Source organism: Macrotis lagotis, chromosome 5, assembly GCF_037893015.1.
Source record: "Macrotis lagotis isolate mMagLag1 chromosome 5, bilby.v1.9.chrom.fasta, whole genome shotgun sequence".
NCBI lineage: Eukaryota > Metazoa > Chordata > Mammalia > Peramelemorphia > Peramelidae > Macrotis > Macrotis lagotis.
Genome location: NC_133662.1, coordinates 20,296,773 through 20,320,615, shown reverse-complemented (window position 1 = coordinate 20,320,615; position 23,843 = coordinate 20,296,773). Strand labels below are relative to the sequence as shown.

Here is a 23,843-nt window from a genome sequence, read left to right as displayed (position 1 = left end):
GGGGCAGAAATCAGAGTAATTGAAGCAATTTTCCAGGCCAAGACAACTTGTTGGATCCGTGGGAAAGATCTGTTCCATCAGGACCAGGGCTAGAAGAAGCTACAGTGTAGCCAGGGCTGCAGTCATGTCACACAGGAACTAACTAGCTCCAGCCTTCCAGGAACAGCCCACAAGGTGCCTAAGTCCCTGGGAGCACTTGGGTCCATGGCAGTAGGAACAGTTTCCAGAACTCTTGGCCTGGGGGGAATCGCTGGAGATGCCTTGGAGATTCCACAGAACTCTGCCACACTAGAGTGAGCTTGAAGCCCAGGCCTTCACTGGCCTCAGAGCAACTATGGGAACCTCTTGAAGCAGCTGCTTCAAGTACTCAGTTTACAGGTGGGAAGAGATTACAGAGGTCTCTGCTATCCCTGGGGCAGGATTCTGCTGCTTTGACCATACTCAGATCCAAGTCACAGTCTGGGCCCCCATACAACCATAGAGAAGGAGGGACCATCCCTCCTCACAGTTCCAGGGCAGAGGGCAGTGCCTATGGTCATCACAGACCAGAACACAGGCCAGGAGAGCACTCAGAACCTCTCAGAAGACATTGGAGGAATTAAAGTCCCTGGGGGAATGTACCAAAGATGACCCCCTAAAAGCTTTGGAAGTGTAGTAAATCAATCATAGACTGAGGAAATGAGCAAACAAGAGGAAAAAAAAAAGAATCTGACCACAGAAAATTAATTTGGTCCCATGGAGGCTCAAAATATACAGTCAGAAGATGAAAAAGTCAAAACTTCTGTATCCAAAGACTCCAAGAAAAATAGGAATTAGTCTCAGGCTATGGAAGAGATCAAAAAAGACTTTGAAAAGCAAGTAAGGGTGGGGTGTCTAGGTGGTGTAGTGGATAGAGCACCGGCCCTGGAGTCAGGAGTACCTGAGTTCAAATCCAGCCTCAGACACTTTAATTATCTACCTGTGGGGCCTTGGGCAAGCCACTTAACCCCATTTGTCTTGCAAAAAAAAAACAAAACTAAAAAAAAAGTAAGGGAAGTAGAGGGAAAAAATGGAAAGAGAAGTGAGAGTGATGGTAGGAAAATCATGAAAACCAAGTCAGAAGAAAATAACCAGTTTAGGTCAAATGGAAAAAGGCAGAAACAAAAGACCTATGAGAATAATGCCCTAAAAAGCAAAATTGGCCAGATGGAAAAGGTGCTAAAAAAGCTATCTGAAGAAAATAATTCCTTCAAATGTAGAATGAAGCTAAAGGAAGGTGATGATTTTGTGAGAAATCAAACAAAACCAAACCAAAAGAATGAAAAAACTAGATGAAAATATGAAATAACTCAACTGGAAAAATAACTGACCTGGGGGCGGCTAGGTGGCGTAGTGGATAAAGCACCAGCCTTGGAGTCAGGAGTACCTGGGTTCAAATCCGACCTCAGACACTTAATAATTACCCATCTGTGTGGCCTTGGGCAAGCCACTTAACCCCATTTGCCTTGCAAAAACCTAAAAAATAAAAAATAAAAAAAAATAACTGACCTGGAAAACAGATCCAGGAGAGATAATTTAATTTGCCTGAAAGTCATGACCAGGAAAAGAGCCTAGGCTACATTTTTTCAAGAAATAATGCAGCAAAATTTCCCTGATATCCCAGAAGCAGAGAGTAAAATAGAAATTGAGAGAATCCACTAATCTCCTGAGATTACCCCCAAAAACTCCCAAGAATATTATAGCCAAATTCCAGAACTCACAAGTCAAAGAGAAAATATTACAAACAACCAGAAATAATTACCATGGCATGACAGGATTAGGATTTGGGAATGTTAAAGAGTTCGTGGAGCTTGGAATATGATATTGTGGAAAGCAAAAGAGCTTGGATTACAACTGAGAATTAACCACTCAGCAAAACTGAACATCCTCTATCAGGGGTAAAAAATGGACATTCAATAAAACAGGAAATGATCAGAGCTGAACTTGATTTTCAAGTATAAGACCCAAGGGACACCCAGAGAGGGGAAGGGCATACAAGGGATTTAATGATGCTTAACTGCATGTATTCCTGCTTGGGAAGATGTTACTGATAACTCATACAAACTTTCTCATAAGAGAAGTTAGAACTAGGAGCATATATAGACAAACAAGAGACAAACAGAATATAACGGTATAAAGATGGAGTCAGTGGGTGAAAAAAAGGAATGTAGTGGGAGAAAGGGAAAGGAGAAGTAGAATGGACTAAAATATTTCACATAAAAAAATCAAGAAAAAGCTTTTGCAATGATGTGGAGGGGATGGGGAAAGTGAGGGGAAATGAGTGAGCCTTCATTCACATCAGAAATGGCTCAGAGAAGAAATTACATACACACTCAAAATCTCTTACCCCAGAGGAAACAAAACCCTCCCATCTCTCTCCTTTCATTTACAGTGACTCTCCCCTGTACCTGCAATGCTTTGTTCCTTTACCACTGACTTTACAATCCCCAGGCTCCTTCAAGGCTCAATTCAAACATAACCTTCCACAGCAGGTCTTTCCTGGTCTTCCCAATTGGCAACCAGGTGTCTTTCCTACCCTGAGATTACCTTTAATCCACTTGGTATATGTTTAATCTGATCCTAACTATTTACATGTTTACATGTTTTCTTTTCCATTAGAATGTAAGTTCCTGAGGGAAGGAATTGTTTTTACCATTAAGTGTCTGAGACCAGATTTGAACCCAGGTACTCCAAGGCCGGTGCTTTATCTACTACACCACCTAGCCACCCCTATTTCCTTTTCTTTAAATTAGCTTAGTGTCATTGAAAACCATAAATTCTGAGAGACAATCATATATTTTAAAATTTTACCCTGGGAGATATGTAGAAGTCTAATTCGGAGAAGGGAATAGTACAGTTTCCACTGTCATTTCTTTGCTATTTATAATAGTAGAGGCATACTTGAACTTTTTTCAGTCAATAATACTGACATGAAGCTAGGTTTTCTGATAAGTATGAATAATGAATCCTATGAAATGACTGCAAATATCAGTAATGTTGATGCTTCTTATTATTCACCCTACTCATCAGACTTAGCAGTATGTCCTTCCAGACACAAGTTAACCTTTGTAACCACACTGAAGTTTTACCATGCCTCATCTGGATGGAAGCATACATTCATCCTTGCACTGTAAGTGAGCAAAGTACTTTTTCTGTGAAAATCTGGCTATCACTTAACATTTTAATAATAGTCCACAGATAACTTAAAAGGCAGGGATCATATCTAATTATCTTTGCTTAATTGATGGAAAAGTTAACAATTTTCAAAGTAGGATGTTTGTTGAATAAATTTCTATTAATATAACACATCTCACTTTGGTATAAAATCTTAAATGGACAATTTGAAAATTACATGGTAAAGTACATTTATTATTGTAATTTTACTCAGAACTAAGGTTGTTTCTAAATTTTTCAAATAACAACAGTATTAGTAGTAGTAGTAGTAGTAGTAGTAGTAGTAGTAACAGTCAACAGTTACATAATGTGACAAGGTTTACAAAAACTTTATGATAACCTGCTGTGGATAGGTAAGTGTTATTATCTTTGTTATAAAGGAAGAAACTGAAATTGAGAGAGGTGAAATGATTGCAGAGGGCTGAAAATATAATATCTGAGGCAAGCTAGAATCCAGGCATCATCACTCTATCCAATAGGCTACCAACTGCCAAAATAAGAACCCCTTATAAACATTAAAAATTTCCCATATGACAGAAGTTGTATTTCAATAACAAAAATAACTGATATTTTTATAGCACTTTTAAGGCATGCTGACTATATGCATTGTTTTATATGCATTATTGCATTTGCTCCTCACCATAACCAGGTACTACAAGAATTGATCTCATGTTACAGATGAAGAAAATGTTAAGCATCCTGCCTATGGTCACACAATTGATGTACTGGAAGTGGAACTGCAATCCAAGTCTTTAGGAAGTACTTTTCTTGCTCCACTATGCTGTGTTCATGAGGCATATTTTTTGGGAGCCTGAGAAACCAGGAGATAGAAATGAGCAAAGAGACAAGCATTTCAAGCATGAGTGACAGAGAAAATGCCTGGAGCTGAGAGATGGGGAATGTTGTTCATTGAACAGCCAGGAGGCCAGTGTTACTGGATCAAAAAATAGATATTGGGGTGTGAAAAGACTTGAAAATGTGGGGGGAGGATTTTGTTTTGAAGGGCTTTGGTCCTGGAAGTGATAAGAGGATCATAATAATTTTAAGTTAGGGGTATCATGATTGGATGTGTGCTTTAGGAAGATCACTTTGGTAGCTAAATGGATTATGGGCTGGATTGGGGAGAGATTTGTGGCAGACAGTCCTATCAGTTTACTATTGCAATAGCTCAAGCATGAGATCAGGGTGGTAGAAGTATCATAATTTCAGTTTTCAGTTTTGTTTAATTTTTGTTCCTTCCATTTACATTGCTACAGTCACTGTGATGAGTTTTTGCTGGTTCTGCTTATTTCACTTTGCTATTCATAAAAATCTTTTCATGCTTCTCTGTGTTCTTCAAACTGTTTTCTTACAACACAGTAATAATGTTTTAGGTATCTCCCAAATGAAAAAGTAAAGAACTGTAACAAAGTATGACTATAAATATTTTGGTGGATATTTATTTTTATCACTGACATCCTAAGAGGTAGAAATCTCTGGGCCAAAAACTTTGAATATTTAGTGACTTTCTTCAAATAATCCCAAATTGCTTTCAAGAACAGCTGGACCAAATTATGGCTCTATGAATAAATCTTTAGTATATCTGCCTTTCCACAAAAACTCTACTATTGCTAATTTGCAGTGTGAGGTAAAATGTCAAGGTTGTTTCTCATATTAGTGATAATGGAGTATTTTCCTTCAGTTGCTATGGTTTGCAATTATTTCAAGTACTGTTCTTTAATCACTTAGCTATTATATATCTTGGTTCCATATCTTGCCAAGGATATCTGATAGGAAGATTTTTTCCCTAGTTGATCTACTCCCCTTATTATTAATTTTGTTCAATTTCATGTATTCAAAATTAGTCATTTTCTTCATTATTTGGTTAAAAATTCAGCCCTTACAGTTGTGAAAGTTCTACTGATATTTAATATTCCAGTCAAACACATATGTCACAATAAATCCAAAATGGATATAAGACACTGGCCTAAATATAATTTCTGCCAGACTGTTCTCTTAATTTTCTGACAAATATTGTTTCCTAGGAAATTTATATTTTCAGACATAGGCAAAGAAAAATTTTCTCACTGTAAAAAGTATAATTCAAAAACTGAAAGCTAGTATTATTATATTCAATGGGAAAACAATAGTACCTCCAATAAAAACGATAGCAAAGCAAGGATGTGTCATTTCCCTGATTGTTATTTGGGTTAACAAAGTAAAGGTGTAGGCCATAAAATAACTATTTCCTTCCCTTTAGCATCTGAAAAAAAAATCCACATTTCTACATTGCAATAACAAAATTCATAACATAAAATCTAGAATTATAAAATCTATAATACAAAAGGAAGTCCCATCCAAAATAAATACAAAATGTAACATTATCTGGAAGTCAATTTACCAAAGCATTTATGAATACAATTGCAAAATGTTCCTTAAAGGAATAAAGGTCTTAAATACCTAGAAAAATAGCAAGTGCTCATAGCTAAATAGCTGGACTATGCCATACCAATCAAATTACCACAGAACTGGAGAAAGTAACAATTCCGAAGGAATAATGAAAATGAAAAAGGGAATACATCAGACTATATTATTACATAATGTAATCATTGAAATAATTTGGTCCTAGAAAATAACAAACTTGGAAAAGACTAGGAAAGGAAGAATAAAAAAAATGTATCACTATATAGAAATGTACAAGGTGAAAAGTTTTTGTTTTTTGTTTTTTAGGTTTTTGCAAGGCAAACTGGATTAAGTGGCTTGCCCAAGACCACACAGCTAGGTAATTATTAAGTGTCTGAGGCCGGATTTGAACTCAGGTACTTCTGACTCCAGGGCAGGTGCTCTTTTCCACTGTGCCACCTAGCCACCCCAGGTGAAAAGCTTTTAACTATAATTTTTGGAATAGAATGTGATTTCTGAAAATATTTTCCATATTAAATGTTTTTAGAGAACAGAAATACAGCTTCACAAAGACAAAGTTAGTCTTTACATTGGTTCCATGTATAACACTAACAATGCCTTCTGTGGGGGATGGGGGAATGAAGCAAAAATGGGGGAAAAATTGTAAAACTCAAAATAAATGAAATCTAAAAAAAAATTTAAAAAAAGTGTTATAGCTAAGTATGTTTACACAGGAAAAATACTACCTTTCTGATGTTCTATTCAAAATCCATCTCAAATTTTGCCTTCTCTGACCAGTCACATAAGGTGAATAGTAATATTGGGCTCCAAAAATTTTGAGCACTGCTTTATCAGAACCTACTCTAAGCACTCTCATGATAGCAGCTATTTGTATACTGTTTCCTCTCCCACAGATTTTAATTTCTTTGAGAACAGGACCTCTGGGGTACTAAGCACATAGTAGGCATGTAAGCACATAGTAGGCACACAAGTTTATTTTTCTTGGACTGAATACCAGGAACAGATTAGTAATTTGGTGGGTAGGAGTGTCTGATTATCTGAATATCCAGTGCCAAACAGCAGTGGGTCCGTAGTCATCCCTCAGTAGATGACTATCAAACTGTACTCTGCAAGATTTAATTACTACAGTTTGGTCAAGGGGCAATAGAAGCAAGGTCTATAGACGAAAAGGTCAATCCCCCCCACCCCCGCCCCATTCATTGGCTTAATGGGCAGCTGAGGATGTGAAATTACTTGGCTTTTTTCCCCCAGGGTAGTTTTCACCAAATATAATATATATGTATAACATAATATAATATAAATAAATATAAACATAATAAATAAATATAATATATACATATAATATAATACATCCCACTAGGGAAAAAAAGCTTACGACAATGAAACTAAATAATAGTAGCTAGCATTTATGACGACTTTGGTATTTCCCATATTTACCTTAATAACCTAATTGGATTGGCTAGTTTCACATATCTTTTAAGCATTGAATTGGTAGCATCAAAGTTACAAAGGAGTCTTGGGGAGCTTTTGGACATCAAAGAGATATTTAAGTAAACTATGGTATTAAAGTCACAAAATGAATTTGAACAACTTAAATTTGAAAAGAAAAAGTAACTTGATGTATGGTCAGAACCAGTGATGAAATCATTAGAGTAGGAACTGATCTTAGATTAAGTAGATGTGTGGGGGAAGTAAGAGGGAAAGAGAATAAGTATTTATAGAGAGCCTGGTTAATTACAACAAAAATTATCTGGTCTGATCTTTGAGGTCAGTGCTATGCCCATTTTTATATTTGAGGAAACTGAGGAAAACAGGTTAAATGACTTTCCCAGGATCATACAGCCAGTCAGTATCTGAGGATGAATTTGAATTCAGGTCTTCCTCTGTCACTAGCTGCCTCTTAAATGATTTGTTCTAACTCCAAGGAGTCTCTCCAATAACACTAGTGGTCTTAAAATATCAGATTGCTATCGTGGGGGCAGAGGGGCAGCCAAAGGGAAGGAGGAAGGGAGAAAAATTTGGAATTAAAATTTTACAAAAATGAATGCTGAAAACTAATTTTTCATGTAATTAAAAAAATTTACTCTTCAAATTCCCATTAAGTGGATAGTCTACAGCCAATTGTAAGGACAACAAAAGTAATTTTCTTCTGAGGTCTCTGCCTGATAAGAGGATTGGGGGAAACTGTTTATCCAGCATGAAGTGGGTAAAGAGGAGCACTAAATAGAATGACTCTTATCTCAAAAAGAAGAGGGCTCATTTCAAAGATGCCATTCTTCAGCTGATACAGAAAAGCTTCCTTTTAAATAGACAGGAAAAACTATTTCTCCTCAAAGACTAGTAAGATAAAGGGGTACCAAAGTTGGCCAACCCAGAGCACTTCTACACTGACAACTGTCCTTTTCCTTTCAATACATAGAATTTCCTTGTCTGCTCTGTTCAGAAATGTTCACACAATGTTTAAAGTCCATGAGCAGTTCAGTGGCCCAATGGGAGAGCTCTGGTTCTGGAATTAGGATGATCTGAATTCAAATCCACTTCATTTTCTTAGATGTGTGACCCTGGGCAAGTCATTGAACTGCCTGCCTCAGTTTCCTCATCGGTAAAATTAGGATAATAGCCTCTACCTCTGAGGATTGTGAGAATCAAATAAGAAAATTTATGAAGCACTTAGTATAGTACCTAGCACATAATGTCATTTAAATGATAACTTCTTAGTCTGTCAAGGCTCAGTCAAACTGAGTTACTCACTAATCCTCAAATATCTCTCTCTTGAATTTTTCTGAGCACTTTGGATCTGAAAGATAATGCCATGATCAAAACTAATTTTCTAATCATTTTCTAATCATCAAAATCCTTTCTACAAGACTTTCTACATTCTCAATGAAGCTTTCCCTGACCAGAAATAGATGACACTTAACATTCTCAGCATTAACCAAACACTTTTTTTTAAACTATTTTTCATGATAGTGGTTATGAGAAGGGCTGATTAGCTGGAGGATCACCATATTATTATGATAGAAAAGAGTCTCGTAGGCTCACTGGTTCTGGAAAGAACCTTAGAAGCCATCTAGTCCACACCTCTGCTTTTAGAAATAAAGAAAATGAGAACCAAAAAAGTTAATTTGTCAAAGTTAGTAACAAAACTGGAATTCGGTGCTGTTTCCATTATATCGTACTATTCTATCTTATTCTATATCTGCTTATCCTGGAAAAAAGATTTATGGGGAACAAAACATATCAAGGGTCTCAAGGGTTGCCAGACCAAGAATTAAATTTGTTCTCCTAAGCCCCATGATGAAGGAATAGGAGGGGATAGGAACAAATCTGGAAACAATAAATGGCGAGTTCAGACTTGATGTGAGGATACCAATACTAGTCCTATATCCCAAAGAAATCATAAAAAAGCAAAAAAAAAAAAGTCTCATGTTCAAAAATATAGCAAATAGTGGAAAAGTGAAAAAGAACTGGAAACTGAAGGGATGAATGGCTGAACAAGTTATGGTATATGCATATTAGAGTACTAAAAGAAATCACGAGTGGTTGGACTTTAGAGAAGCATGGAAAGAAAGAAATGAAGTGAAATAAACAGAACCAAGAAAACACTGTACGCATTAACAACACTGTAAGATGATCAGCTATGAAGGATGCAGCTTCTCTCAGAAGTTCAGAGATCAAGGACAACCCTAAGAGACATACTACGAACAATGTCATTCACATCTAGAGGGAAAAACCATGGAATCTAAATGCATACTCTTTTTTTAAAACTTGTTTTTCTTTTTTCTTGTTTTTTTTTCTATTCCCCTTAGTTCTAATTCCTCTTTCACAACATGAATATGTTAAACAAGATTGTATAAATTTTACTGTTCACCACCATAGCAAAGTGGGAGGGAAGGGAATGTGGTAGGAAAAAAAACCTCATAAATCTGCAAATGAATGAATGTTGAAAAACAAACCTTGCATGCAATTGGAAAATAAAATTTCAATTTAAAAAATGAATGTTTAAAACCATCTTTACATGTAATTGGAAAAAATAAAGTACTAATTACTAAAAATATTTCATTTGATCCTCAGAACAGGTACTAGTATGATCCCCATTTTACAGTTGAGGAAACTAAGGCAAACAAATTAAAAGACTTGTTCAAGGTCACAAAGTTTGTATGTGTGTATGTGTGTCTGAATTTGAAATTAGGTCTTTTGGCCTCAGGTCTGGAGCTCTTCCCATTTCACTACCTACTTACTAGAAACACAATATTTTCCTTGATTCCTGTTGTGCATCAACATTTAATGCAAGTTGTGTATATATAATGTTCAAACTTAAAAAATAAATTGTACCCACTGTTTTTGTAGTAGGAAATTTTAAACTCAGAATTATTTTAGCTCAAACTGTTCAGGTTGGTAGAAATTTATATGTTGTGTTATAAAATCAAAATACAGAGGCCTTGCTATCACAATAGAAATCCTAGAAATATTCTACAGGAGGGGTGGCTAGGTGGTGCAGCGGATAAAGCACTGGTCCTGGAGTCAAGAGTACCTGGGTTCAAATCCGGTCTCAAATACTTAATAATTACCTAGCTGTGTGGCCTTGGGCAAGCCACTTAACCCCATTTGCCTTGCAAAAAAACCTGAAAGAAATATTCTACAGGAAAATAATATGCCATTGCTTCTTAAAATTAACTTGAAAAAATATTTTGACTATCTGATGTGAAATTGGGAAAGGAAAAAATTCTGCTGGAAATGCAAATTTTGTTTTTAATTATGGGATATACTTGAGGTAAATTTAAAAAATTTTGAAGCTTTTATACCAATTCATTAAAAAAACAGATGACCAATTAGAAAAATCAAAAAATTCTTGTTGTGTATCAACATTTAATGCAAGTGTATAATGTTCAAACTATAAAAATAAACCACACCTATTGTTTTTGTAGTTAGGAAATTTTAAACTCAGAATGTATTTTAGCTCAAACTGTTGTTAGAAATTTAAATGCTAGAAAGCTGAACTAAAGTTAAAAGACTGCCAAACAGATCTTGAGAATAATTATTTTAGTTCATAGTATCCATATGATCAATGTTAGCTAGAAAAACTCTCTTATGGAAGATTCAATTACAATAGAAAAATTTTCATTTGCAAAATAGTCTTTTGGCAAGCTTATTTGTATTAAGTGAAATTAAAATATTTAGAAAATAAATTGGTTTTCATATCTTTAATAATTATAATATAAGCTAGAACTTATGGAGAATATAAGGAAATATGTGAAATACTGGACAAAAAGATCATTCCATTTCATCTGTTAAGTACATTTAGAAATTGTAAATGGACAATTTTGATGTCTCTTTTTTGGTGTGTCTATGAATTACCCAAATGTCATTTGACTGCTTTTCTTCACTTTGAGATTCCTTTTTTTTATGCCCTACATAGGTAAAATAGAAAATATACAAGTACAATACAAAAGAAGCAGTTAAATGGAACAGTGGATAGAGCTGTGGTCCTGGAATCAGGATTCATTCTAGAGTTCAAATTTGGCCAGAGATTTACTAGCTTTGTGACCCTAAGCAAACCATTGTTTGCCTCAGTTACCTCCTCTATAAAATGAGCTAGAGAAGGAAAAGTAAACCATTCTTGTACCTTTGCTAATAAACCCCAAATGGAGTCACGAAGAGCTGACCAAGACTAAAAAGAACAATGAAACACAAAAGATTTGGAAAGAAATGGCAATAAAAGGCTACCAAGAACATAAGCCAACTATAGGTCAGTAATTGAAGATTTTTTAAGAATGAGGACAAATACCTCAATTCTAAATCTGATCATTTAAGCATAGGCAAAACCAAAGATGCATAGGACCGCAGAAGTCTAAGACTTGGAAAATCAACAGTAAAAAGATTTTTGAATTCAGGGACAGCTAGAGAGCACTGGCCCTGGAGTTAGAAGGACCTGAGTTCAAATTCTCAGATACTTAATAATTACCTAGCTCTGTGATCTAATTTAATTTACAATCATTTATAAACTTCATTTAATTATAAAACTGATATTCTAGGCATTGAGCTAAGATGAATATTTTAAATCAAATCCAAGTTACATTGGTTTTCCTATCCTACAAACTACAATTACTATAAATGATTTCGGAATTTTAATTTTTCTAAGTAAAAATCTTTAGTTTCAAAATTATCTCCAATGATCTAAGAAAAAGTCTTTTAAATAAAACTATTTCTAATGCATATCAGGTTAAAATGAACTATACAATATTGTATCAAACTTAGGTAAAAGGCAAGATTATTTACGGCATTAGAATTACTGATAGGGATACAAAGAGAAAATAGTTTAAATTACTAGTCTACCTTAACAGCTGTTGAAAGGTAATTCCAGAAATGAGTTTAGCTGGCTGCAAAAGGTGAAAAAAAAATTAAACATTGCAAATTGATTTTTAAGATACTACTGTATAGAAATGTTTCCAAACTCCTTGGTTTCAAGAACAAAACATTTACAAAGTATTTTCAAAGGCTTTCAAAATTCTAATCCCCCCCCCCACGCCCCCAAATAGGTTTACTTCTAGTTAAATATTGAGATAGTTTTAGAAGTCATGAGAGGTAGACAAGAAAGAAAAATGTTCACAATTCCTGCAGCTTAGCATGAAGACTCAAGCAACCTGAATGCTTTCACAATCAAGATAAAAGCCCATGAGTTACTGGCTATTTATCATATGCAATTAGATTGTTTTATAATAAATATTATAGTTCTATATCAGGACTAAGCTTTCCTACAAAAAAATCAAAACTGACTTTTGGAATCAATCTTTTAATATAGGCTCTTTAAAAAATTCTCCTTTGGAGCAATTCTATTAACACATAATGGTATAAACTAAATACTGTGTCAAATTTGTAACAAATATACAGTAAACTGTCAACAAATACTTCAAAGTATATGAAGAGTTTTCAAACTGCATTATATTCAATCCAGGTCAAAAATATTTTCTCTTTCTCAAAAGACTTAAAAACTGAAGAAACACCTTGTTTCTTTTCCATTTGTTAAAGATAGCAACCCAAAGGCCATTTTTATCTTATTCCTATATTCTGAAGGGAAAAGAATATCAAATGTGACTAATTGTGCTTAGTCAAAATATAAAATCAAGTTTCATGGTGACATCAACATTTTGCATTTAATAGAAATATTAGGTTAAACTGAAAACACATCCTCTGTAGAAAATTGTAGTATGCTTTAACATTTCCTCAGAATCTCCCATTCAAAGTTAGTGTTTAATAGAGAGAAATCAAAATATTGCATATTAGAATAAAATTTCAAAATTTTATCCAAATCCATTTTGCCAAACTATATAGCCAGACTATTGAGTTTATCAAAATTATGTTCTGGGATATGTGTATAGTAAGATTCCAAGATCCCAATCACTAACCTCCCAACTTTCTACATTCTCAAGAAGTGAGCAGACTATCATTATACTTTCCTGTTCAGTTTTTAAACCATTCAGCCCCTACTTCAGGAATAGTCTAGGAATTATTTGCTACATTGTTTCTAGCTCTTCCTTCCATTTCAGTCTTGAACTCCTAATTTGGGATTATTCTAAGTAAACTTTAACATTCTCTTGCCCAGAACCAGGCTTCCATGTCACTTATCAGACACTCTAGACCGTATTTTATATATAACCTGCTTCTAGCTCCTCTTTTATGAATTGTTTTCCTCCTCTATAAAAGAAAGCTCCTTGAGGTTAACAATTTACTTGTTTGCTTCTATCTGTATCCCCAATACTTACTTCAGTTTCTGGCAGTCAACAAATGTTCTATCTAGATAAATAGGAGATGAGCAAAAGAAAATGGGAAGATCTTTTTCCACATGACAATTAAGATGCTTTGGGCATACACTGATTTCTTTTGGTGAAATGAGCTTTCATTAGCAGTGTTAAGATAAACTAGTTATAGGGGACGGCTAGGTAGCACAGTGGATAGAGCAGGAGTACCTGATTTCAAATCCGGCCTCAAACACTTAAAACAATTACTTAGCTGTGTAGCCTTGGGCAAACTACTTAACTCCATTGCCCTACAAAAACTTTTAAGATCAAGGAGTTTACCTGTCAGATCCATGGAAAGGGAATCAGTTTATGACAAAGGAAGAAATGGAGAACATCACTAGAAACAAACTAGATGGGGTGGCTAAGTGACACAGTGGATAGAGCACCAGCCCTGGAGTCAGGAGTAGCTGAGTTCAAATTTGGCCTCAGACACTTAATAATTACCTAGCTGTGTGACCTTGGGCAAGTCACTTAACCCCATTGTCTAAAATTCTTAAAAAGTAAAAAAACTAGATTTTGATCACATTAAATTAAAAAGCTTTTGCACACCAGGAGAGATGGGAATTCAGGGAAGCCTGGAAAGATTTGCATGAACTGATGCTGAGTGAGATAAGCAGAACTAGAAAAACATTGTACACCCTAACAGCAACATGGGGGTGATGGTCAACCCTGATGGACTTGCTCATCCCTTCAGTGCAACAACCAGGAACAATTTTGAGCTATCTGCAATGGAGAATACCATCTATATCCAGAGAAAGAATTACAGACTTTGAACAAAGACCAAAGACTATTACCATCAAATTAGGAAAAATAACCATTATATTATATAATCTTAATATCTCATACTTTTTTTTTCTTAAAAATATGATTTCTCTCCCATCACATTCTATTTGGATCAATGGAAATAATGGAAATAATGTAAAGACTGGCAAATTGCCTTCTGTGGGGGGGTGGGGGGAGAGAAGTAAGATTAGAGGAAAAATTGTAAAACTCAAAATAAATAAAATATTTAAAATGAAAAAATAAAAAGGAAATGCGTGATATAATTGGTATTTAAATTATGCATATTAAACTTTTTTTAAAAATCCAAAAAAAGACTCACCAGGGCCCTATTTTTACCATTCCAAATGACTTCAACATCAAATTGAGATTTTTTTTTATTTTTTAGGTTTTTGCAAGGCAAATGAGGTTAAGTGGCTTGCCTAAGGCCACACAGCTAGGTAATTATTAAGTGTCTGAGACCAGATTTGAACCCAGGTACTCCTGACTCCAGGGCTGGTGCTTTATCCACTGCACCATCTAGTTGCCCCTCACATTTTTTTTTAACCTACCAAATTGACTTGCAAGTTTGCCATGCTGACAATGCTTTGCCCTCTTCAGTTCCCCAACTCCTAAAATTGAGGTGTCATTACTTTCTCTTACATCTAATCTGATTTCAAGTCCTGTCCATTTTATCTTTATAACATCTCATATATGTCCCCTCCTCCTCTGACACTGTCACTACCCTTGTACGGGCTTTTACCTTATGCTTGGACTTTTGCAATACCTTGCTAGTGGATTACCTACCTGATGATCTCTCCCTACTCCAATCCATCCCCTCAGCTGTCAAACTGATCTTCCCTAAAGCACAAGTCTAATTTTGTCACCCTCCTTTTCAATGAACTCCAGTGATTCCCTATTATCTCCAGAATCAAATATAAAATCTTCTATTTGATCCGTAGTAATCACTAAACTCTTCCTTTCTTTCCAGTCCCCTTCTACATACTCTTCGATGCAGGGACACTGACCTAGTTATTCGAAAGACCCTTCATTTCCTGATTCAGTGCTTTTTTTACTGCCTTGTCTCTGATGACTGGAAAACTCTTTTTCCTCATCTCTACCTCTTAGCTTCTCTGGTTTCTTTTAAAGACCCTAGTAAAACTCCACTACAAGAATTTCTGATCCTCCTTAGCAATAGTACCTGCCTTCTGTTGATTATTTCCAATGTATCTGTCAATATCTTGTTTATATATAGTAGTTTACACATTGTCTTAATAGCTCCTTAAAAGTAGGGTTGCTCTGGCCTTTCTTTGAATTTCTAAATGCTTAGCATAGACCCTGGCACTGTTTACACCTTCAAAATCTCAAGTTTGGTGCTTCCCTTCTGTGATCAGTCATCTCCAATCTGTCATCTCTGACACTTTGCCATAAGAGCTAAAACTTTTCTCCTGGTCTCCCTCAAAATCTAATTGGAATTTACATACCTACCATCAATTTTCTTTCTACTAGAGAAAAGCATAGAACCTCGGAGACCTGACTCACTACAAGTTTCTGCTATTCCAAAGAAACTGGGGCTGGTTTCTCTTAAGGCAATTTTTCATTCATCTCCATGATTTCCAACATACTTTGCACAGCAGGTGTGTCAGATATGCAAACATTAACTTCCCTTTCTCTACTCCCATTTTCAAGAAATGGTCCCTCATAAGAGGACCCCTCTCTGATCCCAATAAATCCATCTTTCCCTCAGACTCAGAGGAAGACCTCATTCTCAGCATATACCTGAAATGCCCAATTCTGGTTTAGCTCTGTAAAACTAGGTGATACCTGAACTTGTTAGTATTATTTAGATTTAAGGGGAAAGAAAAGGAAAAAAGAACAAGGCCAACAACTAAGCCTGGGAAAAGTCCACAGGAAGAGGCAGTAAAAGATAGCTAAGCATCACAGAATACAATGAGAAATACTACAAGAAGAGCAGTAACACTCATATTTTAACTAAGGATTATCTAAGGTCATTGGTAACCTTGTAAAGTGTGAAGTGAATTTTTTTGATAGAGGAAAACAAAAAACTTTCCAAAGGTATCTGTGATCCCTTCTCACTGAGTTGACTTTCTTACTTCTTTAATTCTATCAGTGTGCTCAGCATTCCCAGAGAGAAGTCAGGCTATAAATTTTTCGTGGTGTTTATTTTAATCTTCTGTACTCCCTTTGATTCAATCCTGTGTGATTCCAAATCCTGTGTCTTTTATTTTTAAGTCTTATAAGCAGTTCTTTTCAAGCACAAGATACTAATAAAAGGCATCTATGACACTTTCAGTAGTGTAGAAACAACAATAACTTAGCACTAAGTTAACAATAATTTGTAAAAACACTTCCAGGAACTTCTTTTCCACTGGTAGCTATTCATTCCCTCAGTGTGCTTCTTCCCATCTGGCCTAATTGCAAAAGTCTTGCTTGGGGTCTCTCTTTTGCCTATTTAAAAAAAAATTACTGTCCTAGATACAGAAATTGCCAGTTAAGATACTGTTTTCTTTCTATTCCCATTGCTGCCACCACTCTTACTACAATCTTATGCCTAGTTTGCTGACACAACAATTTCCAAATTAGTGTCTTTAATTTGGGACTCTTTTCATGCCAGCTAAATCAATTATTTAAGACATAAATATCAACGTTAGTCCTTACCTCAAAAAACTTCAAACTTGTCTACTTTCTACAAAGTCTAAATTTCTTTGACATTCAAGGTCTTCCATAATTTTATGAATCATGTAATTTGATCTCCCAATCCCCAAAACAGAACCTCCACTGTAGTCAGACTTCTCACTATTCTGGGAACATCTCTCTTTGTTCATTCTATTCTCTGGTAAATGTACTCCAACTTTCCACTCCATTAAGCTAAACCTTATACTTAGTCCATCTCAGTTATCACTTCATCAGTAAAGTCTTCCCCAACACAAAATGCAACTATGACCTTTCCCATGCAATTCCTAAGTGTACAGAATGTCAGTGCCCTTTATTGAGGGTAAATATACTACCAGCATTTTTATATAGGTGAAATTAGGTTAAAATGAACATTAAGGGTAGCCTTGGAAGTACAATATGCAACATGGTTCTGCCTTCCTGATGGTATCAGGCTCATGGACTGATTAAATGTATATGTCTCTTCCAGGTAATCCAAGGATATTCACCTTAAACCTCTACCTAGTGCCAATAGTAAAGTCAAATACCAAAAATTCCTCATGCCCTAGGAAAGGATCTGGTTCTTATCTTCACTCATTCTATAAATACTAAGTACCTAAAAGCTTTAAGGCACATTGAGTATAAAAACTAGCATATTTCAAATTAAAAAATGCATTTTCATTTTGCAATCTTTTATAAATGTTTCCTATGGGCAAACTAGATGGTGCAGTGGGTACAGCAGTGGCACTGAAGTCAGGATGACCTGAGTTCAAATCCTGCCTCAGACACTTACTAGCTATGTGACCTTGGGCAAATCACTTAACCCTGATTGCCTCTCATCCAAGGCCATCTCCAATCATCCTAATCCATATCTGTCCATTGGATCCAGATGGCTCTGGAGGTGACAGTGAACCTGAGGACTCAAATCCTATTCATGCACTTGTATAACATCACCTCCCTAATGTTATGATCTGCTTCGAGAAAAAGGGACAAATAGCAAGTGTTCCCTAACCTTTACAAGAATTCTTAATCTTTATTTTTATATTGTATAATTTTTTTTATCAAAACTATTCTCTAATCCAGTCTCAGACACTTAATAATTACGTAGCTGTGTGGCCTTGGACAAGCCACTTAACCCCGTTTGCCTTGCAAAAAAAAAAAAAACCTAAAAAAACCAAAAAAAACCCTATTCTCTAAACAAGGGAAACTGCATTATATACCAGAATTTCAATCTAACTGCAAAAGGTGGATGGAAAGTTAGTGTTAGGGTCATGTCAAACCCCTAACAATACTATAAAGTCTTTGAGGCTTACTGGACTGAATCAGAGCTGAGGATGAGGCAAGGGGCAGATAAGACAAATATGAACTACAGGTTTTATTTTTCCAAATGCAAGGATTCCAGTAATGTTTCCAATTAATGCTGAAATTTTTCTTTAAAAATCTTTTTTAAAACTAAAGATTTAAAATCTTTAATCTATAGCTTAAATGAAAAGGAACTGCTTTCTTCTACATCCCTACAAGCGTAACATTTGTTTTTTTACTGCACCATTCTTCCAAAGAGAACAAGATGATGACCAAATCACTTTTAAACATAAAATGTTGGTTTCCAAATCCAAAATGTTTATCATTTTGAAACATCTGCTCATGATGCTAAACCATAATATTTTATATCTGAGGTAGGTTCTTTTCATTTGATAAGCATTTTTATTTATTTTCTTTTTCATTTAATCATTTTTAAGGGTCTTTTAGATATCAGGTCTAAATAAAGTGAACTCTGAAACTGGGAAGATATGGATTCTAATGTGACCTCTGTCACAGATTGATACCCTAAGCCCCAATTTCTCAAATTACTGGCTCTCGGACCCTCACTGTTTAATAAGGAAAATGAAGCAAATAGGGTTAATGACATGCTCAGAGTCAAATAAGTGTCTGAGGTAAAACTTTTTTTTTTTTAGGTTTTTGCAAGGCAAATGGTGTTGAAGTTTGGCTTGCCCAAGGCCACAGAGCTAGGTAATTATTAAGTGTCTGAGACCAGATTTGAACCCAGGTACTCCTGACTCCAAGGCCAATGCTTTATCCACTATGCCACCTAGCCACCCCTGAGGTAAAATTTGAACTCAAAAAGGGGAGTTTTCCTGCCTCCTTGTCCAAAACCCTATGCATTTCACCATCTAGCATACATACTTTTGTTGTTGTTTTTGGAAGGGGGTTAAGTGACTTGCCCAAGGTCTCACAGCTAAGTAAGTATTAAGTATCTGAGATCAGATTTAAACTCAAGTCCTCTAGACTCCAGGGCAGGTGCTTTATCCATTAAGCTACCCTATGACCTATACACTCTTAAACACTATACACAGGATCCCTATACACTCCTAAAAATTATGGAGGATTTCCCCAAATATCTGTGTTTATATGGGATATATATATATATCCTTATTTATATCTTATAACTTTAAATAACTATTTTCATAATAATACCAAGATAATGAGACCCAGTAGTCCTGACTACATTTTGAGATCTGCTATTCTAAGACTCTCCAAGTAACAGAGAAGAGGTTGACTCAAATTGGAAGGAGGTAGCTCTCCAGAACATGAAAATCACAAGTCCAAGCCTATCCCTATGATGGATCAGGAATCTCTGTGGAGCACAGGGGAATACACACACACACACACACACACACACACACACACACACAAATGAAATAGTCCTTGTCCTTAGGGAGCCTTCTGAAGGTAAATAACATACATGCAGATTTGATATATGAAATTACCAATATCAATACAAAGTAATTTGGAAACAAGGGGCTCCTAGAAAGGCTACCTTCTGAATAACAATATTAGTAATAAATGATAATAGCTTTATATAGAACCTTAAGATTTGTAAAGTGTTGTACAACTATCTCATGTTATCTTCATAAATCTGGGAATAGAGGCAATTATCCTCATTTTACAGATGAGATAACTCAAGAGACTTGCCCAGGGTCACATTGCCAGAAGCAGCAACAAGGCAGCCTGAAGGAAAGGAGAGGCAGTTATTTACTAACCATGTCAAATCACTCTCCACCACCACTTTGACCACCATTTAATTCCCCTAGATACCCAAGAGCCTTGGGAATAACAGTATCCCTTCCATTTCCCAACCACCAGACCTACTTTTCTGTACATCCTCCACAGTCATCATTGAGGAAAGGGGGCCCACCTTCCTCATCACCATTAACAACTACTGTCTGACTGCAATCAACAGACTGGTAAAAGGAGCTCTGGAAGTGGCAGCAGCTCCCAGATCACTGCCCCTGACTCTGGTGCCTCAAAAGTCCCACAGCCATATCCACTGACTGCCCCATAGGACAACAAATCAGCCTAATTTAAGCAGCAAGGAACCCACAGGGAAAATCAGAAGGAGCAAATGCCAGGCAAGTCAGACCATCACTTTGACCAATACTGGACTACTGCATGGAAGTGGTTTCAGGATCCTGAGTCCAAGAACCTTGAAAATAGAAATGCTCCTGGCCCAGCCCTAAAGACTCAGGAAAGACTCACTAAAGTTCTTGGCATTGTAAAATGATTCAACTTCAGAAAGTGATGCTTTATCAGAGGAAATGACTTCAAAGAAAAGGTGATAACATCTGCTTTGTCCCTGCATGGTAAGACCAATCTAACTTGAAGCTGAACCCTTCCACATGTGTTGTCTCCCCCATTAGAATGGGGACTCCTTGAAAACAGGGGCTAGCTTTGTATTTCCATTTATATCCCCAGTGCTTAACATACAGAATGTAATAGATTTTTTTTAATTCATATAATATAGCTAAGAAATATTTGAAGTTGAATCTGAACTCATCTTCCTGCCTACTGGTCTAGCTCACTACTCTTGGCAAAGTAAGATACATTATAGTTCTGAGAAGTTGCACTCAAGGAAAGGCGGTAACCTGAGTTGAGTCTTGAAGAAAGCTAGTCTAAGAGACTGTAGTAAGGAACGAATACATTCTTGACAAGGGGAGCTTGTGCAAAAGTACATATGCCAGAAATCAAAAGTAGGCCAGATGAGCTAGACCAGAATAATGTGAAATTAAGCAGGGAAAGACAGGTTAGAGCCAGACTGCGAAGGGCTTTAAGTGCAAGATAGAAAAGGTTGTAGTTTATCCTAAAGTGAATAAGGAGACATAATCAAAAAGTATCCTTGAGCAGAAGAGTGGCATTGCCTAACCTGCTTAAAACTTGGTGGCTGGAAAAGGAGAAATTGGTGAAAGAATAATTTATTTTAATAATCTAATGTTGACTATGCATACTATTTTTTCTTCGTTCAAAGATGCAATAGGAGTCAAAATTTCTGTGAAGTTCTTGACAATGAAAAATGCCACATTTTAGAGTTTTCTGTGCTTTCAGTGTAACAGATTTAATTAGAAATTATGAGTTAATAACTAATTTATATATTAGTTTGCAATTTAAAAAGTCCTTAAAGTCAAGAATTTCAACAAAAATAACAGGCTTTCTTTTGCGCCTATTTTCCTCACACAACAGTTATTTACCTCCAGTTAATACTTCCACTGCAAATTAATGTGTGAGATAAAGTACATGCCATTATAGATATAATTTTGATAACCTGATCTTTGAGATTTAGCAGAATTTTTTGGTTTCTAAAGTCCTCAGCTAATAATTTAATGAATAGACTCACAGTGCAGCTAGGTGGCACAGAGGATCAAGTGCTTGGCTAGAATTGGAAAAATTCATCTTCCTGGGCTTCAGACCCTTAATAGTTATGTGACCTTGGACAAATCACTCAACCCTATCTGCCTCAATTTCCTCATGTGTAAAATGAACCAGAGAAGGAAATGGTAAACCATCTTTACCAAGAAAACCCCAAATAGGGCCATAGTAAGTTGAATGTCACTGAAAAATTAATGAACAGATTAACAAGTACAAGTCATGGTCACTACCCAAAGAAGTTTATGATTTAATGCTACCTGACATCTTTTCTCTCTTCTACACACCTCTCCATTCTACAATCAAGTAACTTATTGCCTACATTTTATTTTCATTCATCTCTTTACCTTTACTGACCACAAAACACCTCTATAACAATTTAAAAGTACAATAAAGGCTCCACTTCTGCTAAAGGAAGTCTTGGCTAAATAGGAAACAGTGTTGGTCACTTTTCTCCTATATCATATGGGTGTGTGTTTTTTATTGTAGACATAATATGGACTGTTTTGGCTTTTTTGCTATTAACTACATTTAACTAGGAGATGAAGGTTTAGAAACATTGGATAGTCTTGGCCTAGCATCTGTTTCACAAACTATATTGGCAAGGAATCTGGAATAAAAATTTGATTCCTTAAGGAATGCCTTCTGTGAGATCATCCCAAGATTTCTGTAAGTAGAGATAACAAAAGGTAGGAGTGGTTAATCACACACCATTGGGAACTCCAATTCAGAAATTCAAGTCAAAATGTCAGTGCTTATTTATACAGTATACAAAAACTGGATCAAGCTTACCACCATTACATAATGCCAAGTAACTTTTATGTGCAATAAATTAGGTAGATGTTATCACTTCCAAAAATCCTGAACATAAAACTGTTGACTAATTTAAAGAATTTGCTTATTTTTAGATAAAGGTAGGAAATGGAAAAAGCAACATTACACAATCATAGACCTGGATGTTTTGAAATTTCTCAACAGGCTTGGGGATCAGATGTAGCTGTGTATTCCAGATGTCTGGGGAGAATAAAGGAAAACCCCTAATGTCTTCAGGGTGGGTAGGAGGGAGACCAACATGCCAAGTCTCTAGGTTGAGGAATCTTGTCTCTCCTATTACCTAAAACTATGGATGGGAATGGGAAAGATGTAGTATACTTTCAAGGTAATGATTTTTACTAACGTTCCACTTATCAGCCAGAGCTATGTTCACTTTCCTCACACTGGGAAAAGTGAAAAGACATAAAGCGAAATACTTTTATCCTTTAATAAAAGTCAATCGAATTTATATCAATGAACCAGGAAACTGCTAAAAAATAATCTGGTGCCAAATCCTGTCAGAAAAAAGGAATGGATCAAAAGGCCTGTATAGTATTCTTCTCTAAATACAAAATTCAATTCTCAGAAAACCTAAGACACAAACCCACCAATCCCAGGTGGTAAAGCCAGCAAGGAAAAAGATTCAAAATACTTTTCTCTCTTCTACGATGGTGGTCCACTAAATGAAAAACCAAAATAGTACTTCAATAATTTGGGGGGGGGGGGAATGCAGAATTTGAGTTAAGAGGATGGCACAGGCAGATGTTTTCCCCCTCCAGGAGCATTCTGCTATAAACTCTGAGGTTTCTGCACAGGACTCGATGACAAGACGCCAATTAATGAATTTACAGGTAGGCAGGCCAATCCTGTCAACAACCCATTTACTTTAATGGGCTTGGGGAGCTGATGGAGCCCTACTCCACATTTCTTTGGGGAGGATGAAGGAAAAGCCCCAAATGTCCTCCGACTCTGGGGGGGGGGTCCCAACAGGCCAAGCCTTGCAGCTGAAGACTTGCTTCTGGGGTGGGGGGTGCGGAGGCTCTAACGACCCTCTCATCCCCCCCCAGAAGCCCACCAGTCCTGGGGGGGGGGCGGCCCTAGGCCTCCGCGCCCCCTCCTCCGACCCCCGTGCGGGGTGAGTCACTGGCCCCCCACCCTGGGCCTCCTCCCGGGGGGGGGGGGGCCGGGGCGCGCCAGGAGCCCCCCGCCGGGAGGGCCCCGCCCCGGCCAGGAAAGAAAATGGCGCCCTTGGGCGCGGAGCATTCTCCGAGAAACTGCGCAACAAACCCTGGCGGCGGGCCAGGCCGGCGCCATCTTAACGGGCACCCCAAAGCGCCTTCCCTTCACCCCGCACCCCCATCTCTGGGGTCGGGCACGCCACGCCGGGCAGGCGGCCCGTCCGCCTGGAGAGAAAAGCGTTCCGCGTGTCCTGCGGGGCCCGGCTCCGGGGCCCGGCTCCGTCCCGGGCCTAGCCCAGGGCAGCGCGCCCCGGGCTCCGCAGGCCGC

At 36.8% G+C, this 23,843-nt stretch overlaps 1 protein-coding gene across 6 annotated transcripts in view; it reads right to left on the bottom strand.

Moving 5' to 3' along the window:
* BICRAL (BICRA like chromatin remodeling complex associated protein) overlaps positions 1-23,843 on the bottom strand; it is a 101,796-nt gene that overhangs the window by 50,248 nt on the left and 27,705 nt on the right. Inside the window, exon 1 of one of the 6 annotated variants that reach the window (XM_074236975.1) lies at positions 1,350-23,408. The exons of 4 other annotated variants lie outside the window; for them this stretch is intronic. The gene's annotated coding sequence lies outside the window, so the exon portion shown is untranslated. Of the gene's footprint in view, positions 1-1,349; positions 23,409-23,843 lie in introns of those variants that run through there. One more of the 6 variants, XM_074236977.1, reaches the window with a different exon arrangement.